At 37.9% G+C, this 13918-nt stretch overlaps 1 protein-coding gene and 1 pseudogene across 1 annotated transcript in view; one reads left to right on the plus strand and one right to left on the minus strand.

Annotated features, from left to right (window-relative positions):
• The window catches only part of COG5 (component of oligomeric golgi complex 5), a 259814-nt gene that overhangs the window by 110145 nt on the left and 135751 nt on the right, over positions 1-13918 (minus strand). The window lies entirely within an intron of this gene.
• Positions 160-496, plus strand: LOC102862488 (annotated as a pseudogene).

Raw genomic sequence — 13918 nt, forward strand, 5'->3', positions numbered from 1 at the left:
GAACTTCCTAATTTAAATGTAGTTCCTCTTATCAATCTTCTTTTCTGCTAACAATTTTAATACCCAGTTTGCTGGCTTTGTGTAAAAATGTCATAGTCACCGCTCCTTTTTCCACCACCTTGGAGCCAGTCCTGGAAGCAGGACTTCTGAACCACAAAGATGGCTGGGAGGCTTTGGTGCAAAGCCACTTTTGCTGGCTATAAACGAGGTCTCCAGAAGCAGAGGGAGCACACAGCTCTTCTTAAAACTGAAGGCGTTTATGCCCGAGATGAAACAGAATTCTATTTAGGCAAGAGATGTGCTTATGTTTACAAAGCAAAAAAACAATACAGTGACTCCTGGTGGCAAACCCAATAAAACCAAAGTAATCTGGGGAAAGGTAACTCGAGCCCACGGAAACAGTGGCATGGTTCGGGCCAAATTTCGGAGCAACCTTCCTGCTAAGGCCATCATCGGACACAGAATCCGTGTAATGTTGTATCCCTCGAGGATTTAAACTTATTGAAAAGCAAATAAAATTATGGATTTGTTAAAAAAAATGCCATAATCAATACTCTTTGTTGTTGTTGTTGGGTGTCGTCAACTATGACTCAAAGTGACCCTGTGAACAACAAATCTGAACCTTGTCCTATCCTGAGCCGTCCTCACAATCTACGACACACGTGAGCCCTGTACTGCAGTCATTGTGTCAATGCACCTGGTTAAGGCTCTTCCTCTCTTGTACCATCCCGCTACCTTTTCAAGCACAATGTCTTTCTCCAATGACTAGCCTCTCCTAGAGACATGCCTAAAGCATGAGAGATGAAGTTTTATTTATCACTATTACCTCCAAGGAGCACTCTGGCTTCACCTTCTCCACGACAGATCTGTTTATTCTTTTGGCAGTCCGTGGGATATTCAGTATTCTTTCCCAACAAGCACCCAAGTCCAGAGGTTCATTCGTTTTCTGTCACCCTTATTCACTGTTCAGCTCTCAGGAGCATACCAAGTGATTGGAAAGGATGTGGCTTGCATCAGTCAATACTCTGAAGCAATCAATACGCCTTAGCAGGGTTTATATCTTATTTAACAGATCACTTTCTTCCCCGATATTTACAGGCCTTTCTTTCTTTCCTTATATATTTAGGATAGAATTCACCTTGAATTAATTTCTGCTTACTGTAGAATAGGGACAAGATTAGAATATTTTCTATTAGAATTTTTGACATAGCATAATTGGCTGGAAAAAAACAAAGCACAACATTTTTATCCCTCTTCTTGAGTGCTACATGTTTGCAACAAATCAAGTTTCTAGGTAGGTATGTAAGTTTCTGGTCCCTTGGTTCTCTGCCATTTGCCAATCCTGATCGAGGGCTAGCCAAAGAGAAGACGACTGAAGGACTGACACAGTAACAATGAAATCAGTAATAGGACAGCATAACCTGTATGGACTCAGATTACCTGCTCTTTTTCTCACAAAGCAGCTGGCAGCTTAAAAACATGGGCTCGAGTAAGTTTGAGATTGTGAGGACAGGAAAGGACAACGTTTCAAAACTTAGTTACTTGTTAGTCCCTAACAACAACAGATTTTACTTAATGCTTTTCTTTGTACCTGGAAATAGGATCTCTCCCTGCTTTATTGGAGAAATTACACTGCACTCTCAGAAGAAAGCAATCTCAGTTATGATGCGTTACCCTGGCCTACATTTGGCTACTATTTAGTATTTATGTAGTAGCTTTCAAGAGAAATGACTAGTTATTTTCTTTCTTTTGTAATGTCCTTGTTTTGGTGTTATGGTTATGATGGCCTCATAAAATAAATAGGTAAATGTTCCTTATTATTGCAATTCTTGGAAAGAGTTTTTAAAAGATTGGCCTGTTATCCCTTAAGTGCTTAAAGACGTCTCTGGTGAAGCTGGCTAATTTTCCAGGTTTAGTATATTGCTTTGCCAAGGTCAGTTTTAGTATTCTGTTTTTGCAAACAGAAATTTGTTCATTTCATCTAAATTTTGAAATCAGTAATAGGACAGCATAACCTGTATGGACTCAGATTACCTGCTCTTTTTCTCACAAAGCAGCTGGCAGCTTAAAAACATCAACCTTTCAGTTAATAGCCGAGCACTGACCACCGTGTGACAGGGCCCCTTACAGTGAATTAGGACCAGGTTTTATCTGTATCTTTAAAAGTCACTTTTCTATAAAAACTAGATGTTTTTTCACTACAAATGTTGATCACTCAAAATAGATCAAAATAGAGTGAGAGAAAAATGTGGGGGACCTAAAAAATCATAAAAATGATCAGGCTCATTGGTCTGACAGGGACTAGTGGAATTTACACGTTACAGCTGGCCCTTGGTCACCCTTCAAACTGGGAGCTGAAATCACCCAACTTCCAGCCAAACACCAGACGGGCCTACGAGGCAGTCAATAACAGCAGGAGGCATAAACACAAGGGGGAAAGGTTGCCAGCTGAGTGTGATATATAAGAATGGCAGCTGCTTGAGGACCTGAAGCCCAGCACATGGAAACCAACCACTGGACTAGATGACTCTGCTGAGCTTGGAAAAGGAGAACCCTTTCTTCACATTAAGACAAGTGTTTTGGGGGAGCTTTTTTGACCTTGCCCTCCTACTCTAGAGAAAAATGGCCTATTCAGGTCTTGTCTTATTGTCGTGTGCCATTGAGTAGGATAACAGTCCTCGCTGATCTTCCAGTGGGTTTTCATAGGCTGTAAATCACATGAGAGAAGACTGCCTAGCTTTCTCCTGTGGGCTTTGAAACTTCTTTTCCCAATAAAACTATCTTGTTTTTATTTTTTTTTAAAAAAAGGACAGGTGTTTTTTGGAAACAAGAACAGAAGATATAAAGAAATTGCAGAAGAAAAACAGTATACTTTATGAGGGTTAAATACTTTGTCAGGAGTATTGTATAAGACAGGAAAATATGGTAATAAAAGGTAAGTTAAACAGGGTAAGGATCTTGTCATTGTCAGCTTTGAGTGACATTTTTTTATCTTATTTTATTTTAGTAATATAGTAACCATTGTTACCTTATAACTATCATCATTTAAATTGAGAAATAAAATTAAGAGGCCATGGTCTTCACAATTACTTTTCAGAGAGCTGAAAAATTACTAAGGATGACAGAAGAATGGATGCCTTTGAGTTGTGGTGCTGGAGGAGAGTACTGAACATATGCTAGGACAACAAACAGGTGTCTTGAAGAGGGTGAACCCAAGTTTCTCTTTGGAGGCAAGAATTTAGAAGTTCATCTCACGTACTTTGAGCACGTGGCCAAGAGGGACCGGTCCATCGAGCAGGATATCATGCTTGAAAGGGTGGAGGGACAGCACAGGAGAGGAAGACCCCAGACAAGATGGATTGATACATTAACTAGGGCAATGGGAGTAGGTGTATCGGAATTAGTGAGACAGGCTCAGGACCGGGCAGGCTTCAGAGCTGTTGTACATGGGGTCGCTATGAGTCACAGGTGACTTGATGGCACATAACAACAACAACATTGAAAAAATAGGCTGAATTAGGAAAGGCAATGTGAAATTAAAGGACTGCATAAATCCAAAAGTTTTTGAAATCAACAAAACGATTAAGTTGCTATTGTTTCTTTTTTAAAAGATAGAGGAATAGGCAAAGATAATTAAGAGACTGTTCAAAGGAATAAATAATAAATAACAGAGATATACTTCAGCTATGTCTAATGTTTTTAAGTTAGATTTTATTGTAAGTTTACGAAGAACTTGGATTTCCATTCATTCATTGTTGCACATTTTCCTCCCTGCTCCCCCATCCCCAGTTTGTTTTTTCTTTAGGAAAAAAGTTCTTTCATTGTTATACAGTCCCTCCCACAGACCAATTTACTATGCAGCTCTTATTCTGGATTCTTGTCACACCAATAATACCTAATCATATATTCCTTTTATACAGTTCTCTCCCTTGTCCGTTTCAAAGGCCAGATATATTTAATTTCAAGGCTCAAGTTCTTTCTAATTAATAACCGTGGTTCTCAGACAGCTGAATTTTACTAATTGGCAGAGCAAGGCTTAAGAGGAAAGATTAATGAATGATATACATTTACTTTGCTAACACATAAAAAAGATTACTACTATCAATTAATAATAAAATAATATTAACATAACTTTTTTAAAATAAGATAAAAAATATCGGAATCAGACATTCTTTATATAACAAGAATACCACTTTATTAAAAAAATCACTATGTTATTCGTATTTTTTCAATTTTACTAGAAACTGATGAGTGCTCAACATCACTGCTACTAACTAGCAGGCCAGTACTGGGAAACCAGTACTCATGTTACTACTATTCCCTAAAAACAAACAGGGTGGCCTGATCGAGTTGAAAAGTAGCATCTACACAAATTGGTCCTGAGATTAAAGTCTCCCTGACAACAGATAATTTAAAATGTAATGAAAAACATCTTTCTTAATACTGTAGGTCATATTCTCTGGGAAGCTTGAGGGTATAAAGTTAGCAGCTAAGCAGTAATCAATTTCTTATCTTACTCACCTAACTGACCACCCAGACTGCCTTGCCAATCACAATTTCAGCCAGTTTAAATCAGTAAAATAACAACTTATCTTAAATTGGGCTGTCTTTCTCATCTGACAGGAAATAAAATATTGCATATATACTAATTCACTGCTCATCTTGGAAGTGACTGTCTTGTGGGCCTATGTCTCAGTGTTTTAGGATCTAACCCAAGACTTTTCCTTTTCCTTTCCCTTTCCAGATACTTCCCTACCCAACACTTCTCTTGACAAAAATTAGGCCCAGTCTTAACCATCAGTGCTTTTGAGTTCTCATGATCCACCCTAACCTATGGCGATCAGGAATACAATAGAGGACAGGGAGTCCTGGATGTACAATAGCACTCCATTCCGTTCCTATGATGGGGCTTCGTATCTTGATAAATCTAACCTTTATCTGGGTGTTGAAAATATTACATATAAAAAAAAGAAAATATTACATATATATTTACAGATATGATGCTGTGTACTGCTGAAATGGAACCAAATCATAGTCGACCCTCCCCTAAGTTTCCAGAGGCAGTTAATCACACAGAAAGGCATTGCCCATGTCTTATGGAGCAGCTGGTGGATCTTAGCTGTGTTGCCAGAACAACTCCTTAAACATTAAGCCACCAGCGCTCCCTACAGACATGATACCATCAGCAAAGGAAATGTCACAAGATAGTATGCAGTACATATATACATGTAACAATAATATGTATAAGAACAGTAAGAAAGAGAAGAGTAAGTGCAGGTATATTCTTAGGTATGCTGTAAAAAGGAGGACTAGTGGTATTCTCTGAAGATGTTTTCTCCCCTAAAAAGCGACATGCTATATATGCATACAGCTTAAAACTTTAACAGGGGATTTCCTATACATCAATCTTATTTTATAATATCAGGATAGGTAGAGTCAGTATTACAAATTCCTTTTACAGTCAAAGGAACGTAATCAAAAAACTAAGCCCACAGCTGCTCAGTAGTGGGTGGGGGTGTGCGTGTGTTTAGGTTTCAGGCCCCAACTATTCGGTACGCTCTTCAACAAGGCTTTCAGTTAATACTTAAATTTAGATCTCCAGTTATACCAATAGGGCAGCAGTGAAACAGTCTCTGGAAACTGTAGGCAATCTTAGACGAACAGAAGCATTGTAAGTAAAGAGATAAATGACTGAAAATGAGCACTGTCCTCTAGACAATGCCTTCTCTTTTAATTGGGTATCAAATATTTGAAGAATAACTTTTGCACAGATTTGTAACTTCGAACAAACCATTTATTCTTATACCAAATTTCTCAACTTTGTAAACTGTAGTATGAAAATGAGATGGAAAACCATAATCGAGTAAAATATGAGAGCAGAAAGGACCATTTTCTAAGTACGTCTACAACCATTTTCTCTATTAAACTAAAATTCCTGATCATACTTTGGAAAGAAGTATGATGGGTTGGTTCTTATTTTTCCTTTTTTCCCCCCTCAATGTTTCTGTAGCTTCCAGGCAAGGAAAAGAAAACTCAATGAGAACATATTCTGAGATAGAAAGAAAAGCAGTATAGCTGGTTAAGATCCCTAAAACATCTGCCCAAACAGGAACATTGTAACCAAAGCAACTGCTGGCACAGAATTAATGGCAGAGGAATCCAGTAAGAACGCTGCCATGGCTGTCCAGTGAAATGACTGCCCCATGAAATGTCAAGTGATCATTCCAGCATTACTAACTCCCAGGGCAATAGGAGGGACCTGGTAAGGATAAGCACAATATGAAATCAAAAGGTCAAACGACTTTTGAAGCTTTACATAACTGAAATTAGAATTTGAGGCAAAATACAAAAATAAAAAACATATCTAAAAAGTACAAGTCTCTGGCTCCACTTCAAAAGAATCAAAATAATGATTACATCCTAAAAATTAATAATCACAAGTTTCTATGAGAAAAACAATTCTTTAGAAGTTTTCTTTTGTGTTTTTGAATATAAGAGAAAAGAAATGGGCAGGAGGGAGAAAAGGATAAATACAGAAATTATATATATATATATATATATATATATATATATATATACACACACACACACACATATTTATGTATATATTTTATAATCAGTGGCCCATTTAATTGTAAAAATCAATCCCAAATCATTGCAACCTTAATGGTGAAAGAAATCAGAAATTTTTTTTAAAAAAAACTTTTATAAAAGAGGAAACTTAGAAATAACTACAATTCTTCAAGGTGTGGTTAATAAAAAATATCTAATATTCAATTAAAATAAAACCAAAATTAAAGATTCCTAGAAATCACATTAAGAAGAGATGAAGGTAAGGAAAGAGAATGGGCAAAAAGGGGAATGAAAAGAGGGGGAGAGAAGATTTTGGTGCTAATGGACTATCAACCAAAAGGCACTAGCGTTAACATAGAATATCTCTAAGATGACAGGGCAGAACCAGATTTCAATAACAAGTGTCTACAGACCACTCAGGAAGCATTAAGATATTATGAACCCCTTTACTTTTAAAAGTTGGAATTCTGATTTATGTTTAGCATCCCAAGAGCAATGTCTCAAGGTATCAGTGCAAACACATTGTGTGTCAAGGAATCTTTGCAAATTAATCATTCTTTTAAGTTTCAGGAGTTCCTGGCAAAGTTGAGAAGAGGCTACTGCACCCCTTTTTTCAGTACCCTTGATTCTTGGTCACATGCTACTTCCTGAAATGGCTGACAAGCAACTAACTCCTTTTGCAGACAAGGAAGATGAAGGCCAGAGAGATTAAGCAGTTTTCCCAAAGTTATGGGGAGTATAAAAGAAGAAAAATCAGATAGAAATAACAAGATTAATAAAACATTTAAATCGTAGCTATCTTTCAATACGTAGACAAGTTTTACTGCTGAAAATGACTACACAGGTTTTTTTATACTCAATGTTGGCCAAGTCAATTCTAACTCAAAACAAACCTCCCTCAGGTTTCTAAGGTTGTAAAAACCTTAACAAGAGGAGAATTCTCAACATTTCTACCATTGAGCAAGTGTTGGATTCCAACTGTCAGTGTTCTTGTTAGCAGTGCAACATACGAAAAGAAAAGCCATTGTCACCAGAGTTAGAAAAGAGAAACCTAAGAATCAATATTCTTAAGAAAGTGCAATTGGTCCTCATTAGTCACAGATTTCAGATTGTGAATGTGCTTAGTTGCTAGAATGTATCTGCAATCCCAACATACTTGAAGTACTTTGCATATACTAGTAAAAATGCACAGAAAGGTGACAAGTTTCCCAGAAGCACATATGTTCAGCTGCAGACCAAACAGAACGATCCTCTATCTTCTTGTTTCAACTCTCTTATCGTAAACAAGTGTCTTTTTGGAAATTTATTTGGTGTCATATTTATCATATTTTTGTGGGTTCTTTAGAAGTTTTTATTGTCATGTGAGTAAAAGTTTACAGAGCAAATTGGTTCTCATTCAACCATTCATACACATTTGGTTTTCTGACGCTGGCTATAATCCCCACGTTGTAACAGTTCTCCTCCTTCTTCCTCCTTGTAATTCTTCTTCCCATTAATCCTTTTATCCCTTTGTGCCTTCTCAGCTTTATTCCTGGGAAAAAGCTATCCTTTTGATCTTGAGGATGATTATTATGAAGACTGAGTACTTCTCTGATGTTACTGCTTTCTTACAAGTCTATCTAACAATTTTTTGCTTGTGTTAATGTGTTATTTAGAATGACCTCCTAATTGCAGGGTTTAGGTGTTATCTTGTGTCCATAAATATAAGTAAGTTATAATAATTATTATTATTTCAGCTTACTAGGGTCCACAATCAACACTCTTGGAACCAGCAGTCAGGAAATCAAAAGATGAATTGGATTAGGAAAGTCTGCTCTCAGGGACAGAGTGCTAAAGTGCAAAGCTATCAGTCTAGAGACTAAGAAGGTGCATCTGATCCAAGCCATGGTCTTCACAATTACGAGCTATGCTTCAGAGAGCTAGACAATGACTAAGGATGACAGAAGCATCAAAACCTTCAAGTGGTGGTGCTGGAGAAGAGTACTGAACAAACTATGAATTGCCAAGAGAACAGACAAGTCTGTCTTGGAGAGGGTGAAACCAAGTTGCTCTTTGGAGGCGAAAATTCTGACACTGTCTCACATACTTTGAGCATGTTGCCAGGAGGGACCAGTCCTTGGAGAAGGACATTATGCTTGAAAGGATGGAGGGACAATGAAGGAGAGGAAAACTCTGGATGAAATGGACTGACCCAGTGACTGGGGTTATAGGGGTAGGTGTGTCAGAGACAAACTGGCTCAGCACAGGACAGAGTTCAGAGCTGTTAAACACAGGGTCACTATGAATCGCAGGTGACTCAATGGCACATAACAACATAATGTGCCAAATGAATAAAACATGTGTGCTAAGGTTCATTCAGAAATTAATTATAGTACTACTGGAACTGTGTGTTCAATATTAATGAATCAACAATTACATGAAGTATGGTGTCTTTAAAAAGAATGACACATAAAACTCTGTTGTGATGTGTTTCTCTGAGCCTCAAAGCTGACCTTCAAGTGAGTTTTCAAAGACAGAAATAGCATGAGAGGGGACTGTCCAGGTTTCTCCTGTGGAGGAGCCAGAAGATTGGAATTGCTTACCCTTAGGTTGGCAGTACAACTTCTTATCCACTACACCACCAGAGCTCTCTAAAACTAGGTTATATATGATCACTTGAAAAAAAAGGCTATGACCAGAGGCTCCCAGAAATCAAAATATTTATTTATGAACAATGATTCACTCATTCACTTCCACAGAGCCAGTCTGAATCATGCTGAATTATATGTGAACATCAAGAAAGCAAAAATCCTCACCACCGGGTCAATAGCAGTATCATGATGTTGTTATGTGCCATCGAGTCGTTTGCAATTCATAGCGACCCTATGTACAACAGCCCTAAACCCTGCTCTATCCTGTGTCAATCGCACTGCCTCTGACACACCCATCCCGATTACCCCAGAAACTGAATCAAACCATCTCATAGAGGGTCTTCCCCTTTTGCGCTGTCCCTCCACCCTCCAAAGCATGATGTCCCCTCCTTGCAACATGCCCAAAGTATGTCAGACGAAGCCCCAGAATCCTTGCCTCCAAGGAGTAGCTTGATTTAATCCTCTCCAGGATGAATCTGTTTGTTCTCTTGGCAGTCCATGGTGCATTCAATACTCTTCTCCAGCACTACAGCTCAAGGCATCAATTTTCCTGTCCTCCCTAGTCATTGTCCAACTCTCTGATGCATAACAAGTGACTGCAAAGACCATGGCCTGTTATCAGGCGCACCTTAGTCTCCAGAGAGACACCGTTTCTCTTGAGTACTTTATCATGATAGATGGAGAAAATATAAAAAATTTTCAATGATTTCATCTTACTTAGATCTACAATCAACATCTTTGGTACCAGCAGTCAAAATATCTAGGGACATACTACGTTGTAAGGAGCTGTTGGGCTGCCAATCAAAAGGCAGATGGCTTGAACCCACCAGCTGTTCCAGGGGAGAAAGATGGACAATCTCTTCCTGTGCAATTTGCAACATCTGAAAACCCAGTGGAGGTTCAGTTATGAAATGGTTTTGACTTAATGGCACATAACAACAATAACCTCACAATACCAATACACCATAACTCTAAATTAGACCAAATTATTTACGTTTATAGTAGCTTATAAAACCTGTGAGCATATGCCCTAACGTGGTACGCACCAACCACATGTCTACAATGTTGAAAACTTAATGGAGCTCCATGACAGATTATAAACACTAGAGGAAGAAAGAATTATGTTAAATAATATAATTCAAAAATGAGAATTATATTAGCTACTTTAGTTGTGATTCATAGCTTACAAAGGAGTTTTTATGATTCAGTAACATGCAGTCCATTAATGCTTGATATGTCTTTCCCAGCTAACCTAATATGATTATTTCAGAACCTGTTAACAATCAACAGACAGCAGTGTATAACCCAAATGAAATTAAGAGACTAAAAAGAACACTTAATAGCACAATCTGATCTTATAAACCAGAAATCCACCTTCTCCTAACCCTTTTTTGAAGAGATGTAGAAAAAAGTAAAAGAGAATATAAAAGGCAAGTGGAAAAGGAGATAAAAAAGAGAAAGTGAGCTAAGAATGAAAATAAAGGGAACACGGATTAGAAGAGGAAGATTCTGCAAAGAAAAAGGTGACAGACACAAAAACTTACAAAGTTGGAAAAGAAGAAAATAGAGATGAAGACTATGAATAAAAAAGGTTTTATGTTCTAAAGTGCTTTATAAAGGAAATAAGAGTTCACAGTGCAAATCCAAGGTTTGTTACTAAAGAAAACTCAGCATTATAGCACTGTCATTATATAATACTAGATAATCAATAATGATATTTTAAATATTATTATTAGGTATTTCCTCATCCAAAAAGCAGGTCAAGAAGATAAGGCAAAATCTTCTAACAAAATATGTGAAGATGTGAGGTTAGAACGCCAAGAGAACAACATGATTTACAGTTAATTAGAAAAATCAGATGGGGGATAAAATAAAAAATCAAGCCTTGAGTTTCAACAGTGAAGGACTGTATGTACAAAATAATGAATGATGCAGGAAGAATCAAAAGAAGACTGAAGAACTACCTGGAACCATGGTTATAAAAAATAAATGATCAATACTGAAGCATGTCTCAAAGTAGCATAAGATCAAGAACCATGGCGCTGAAGGAAGAAGCCCGGCAACCATCAACCTTGACAGGAATTCCTAAATCTTAAGAATTTGCAAAGATTCCTTGATACACAGTACAACTGCATTAGTACTCTTGCTTTGTTAGATGTAAGACAATTTTAAATTTTTGAAAGCAAAAAAGGTTCACAAAATAAGAATCACTTTCTGAATGCTATATAGAGATCTGCTTGCAGAAATCCAATTCTATACTGTCATCTTAAAGAAACTGTACATAAATTACAGTACTTTTTCAGTTAACAATCTATTAGCCTAATGTGGAGTTTATCTTTCAATATGACTTTCTTAGCCATAGTTTGACTTTGCCATGTAAATGGGTGGAAATATGCAAATGGCACATCTTAGTCTATCCACAAAGGGATTGGCTAGTCTCACCATTAAATCGAGCAATCTTACAGTAGAAGAATGAGACCTCCTCACCACCAGCAAAGAAACCTCACCACCAAGAAAAGAGCAAGTGAGAGGGCCTACAGGACCGACAGCCATAGCAGGCTCAGCGGAGAACCAGACCTGACATGAGATGGCACTGTGGATTGGACACATCACTGGAACCAGAGCTAAGAGCCTTTGTCCAAGTTCGTTGGACAACTAAGGGTGAGGAGCCATAATCTATAGGACTGAGAACTTTTTTAACTCTGGCCTAAAGCCATGAGACTCAAAGCTAAGGTATCTACAAGCAATATTTCAGTAGCCATTCTAACTGTCTTCTGCTAGTAACCTCAATTATAACCTTTTGACTTCCCCAACATGGTTCAGTGTGCTCTGTGAGCTACTGGGTTGATTCTGAACCCAGCCAAGAGGTACTGTAGCATGGAGACATGTCTGATGTCATGGGGATTGGTTTTGTGTTACGGATACTGTTGATGGGATCAGCTTCCTTTGTGAAGTTGCTAAGACTGTAACCCTGTGGCCTTGCTCTTTTTACAGTTAGTGTTAGAAGTGGGATATGAGTGCTCCAAAATCCACACAGACCAATCAAACATTGGGGCTTATTGTTTAGTCCTGTGAGTAGGCTGTGACAGCAGCTTGTCCTTAGTTGCATGTGGAAGGTCCTGGGTAGATCCTGCCTACGTTAGTCCCAAGAATTTTACTCTGTGGGCAAGGGTCTAGATTTCGGTTAGATTTCTTAACCAACCTCTGTTAGTCCTGTGGGCAAATACCAATTTTAGTTCATCTTAGGCTCGACCAAGATGTCCAGGCTTGAACAAAAGTAAAGCCATGGACATTTTAGTTACTAGCTTTGGTGGCCTAGTGATAAGGAGTGGCACTGCCAACCCAAAAGACCTGGGCTTGACTCCACTAACTGCTCCATGGGAGAATCATGGCCAATCAATCTCCCATGCAATTTACTGCCTCTGGAAACCCGTTGGAGGCTCATTATGGGTTGATTCTGACTCAACAGTATCTGATGACAAGAAGATAGTATTTCAACAAGAAATTAGGGGATGTTATAGCCAGTACTGAAGTCTGAAAGATTTAAACTCAAAGATCATCTTTCCTGATAACCTTTAAAGACAAGAAGCTACATCATCTTCCTCTATTCTGAACCCCCCTGGGTTATACACTTGTTTACTGGGAAAGCTTATAATTCACAAGTTAAAGCCATTTCCCTAATTAAAATGTCATCATTTCACTGTGGGGGCTTGGTATCTATGGTGATGTAGGAACTAGTCCAGATCAAAATCTCTATTACCTATTTTTAAAAGCTTGGTATAGTTTGAGGTAATGGAGCCTGTTGTAATACTGACATGACCATAAAGCTGTTTCTTTGTGTGGTTTCTATCAGTCAACACACACACACACACACACACACACACACACACACACACGGCAACACAGAAGTCAGAGGAGAGATGTAGGTAATTGGCTACTTGATTTATGGACCCTCCGTCAATGCTTGTGACAAAGACTGCCTACAAAGTAGAAGGATATTTTCCCCAAGATGGTGACACACAATCTATTTCACCAGGAGATGAGCTCCTGATCATCATATTGAATTAAGATTTTTGTAAGGAAAATGGTAGTGAACTTTCGTGAGGTCGCAGTCAGGGCCTTGGGGAGGTGGGCACTTCTATAATTGCAGTAGTGATTTGTTCAGACCTTTGAAAACAAAGATTTTTGTAATGGTGGTGCCGTCATGGGGAGTTACACTGCTAACCCAAAGTCTACACATCCCTCGGGTTTCAAATCCACCAATTGCCCCTTGGGAGAAAGTATGCTATGAAAAAAAGAGTAAGATAAACTAGAAACTATCCACATTTACCAAAAAAACTCTGATTTGGGGAAAAAAGTAAATGCTTAAAAGCAAGATATCTTCTTTTATTAACACTTGTTTCTAACATTAGGAACAGTCATGTAACTAAGTAACAACATATCTGTAGTCGAGTTACCGCAACTTGATGCCTAGATAAAAGGTGCACATTTCTTTCTCTAAAGTAGACAGAAGTAGATTAGAAAAATTTTATTTTTAAAATAATCATCACAATTTATTAGTCAAGTCAACTAATGCAAATGATTGAAAATAAAAATGGGAGAACTTCCAATGTTCTTAACAACTACTACTACTAGTAGTAGTAGTACTACTGACAATATAGTTGTAAAAGTTATCATTAAAGATTCTGTAATATTTTAAGTTTTAAAATGTTGTT

Source organism: Elephantulus edwardii, unplaced genomic scaffold, assembly GCF_000299155.1.
Source record: "Elephantulus edwardii isolate Elephantulus edwardi_28Jun2011 unplaced genomic scaffold, EleEdw1.0 scaffold00022, whole genome shotgun sequence".
Classification (NCBI taxonomy): Eukaryota; Metazoa; Chordata; class Mammalia; order Macroscelidea; family Macroscelididae; genus Elephantulus; species Elephantulus edwardii.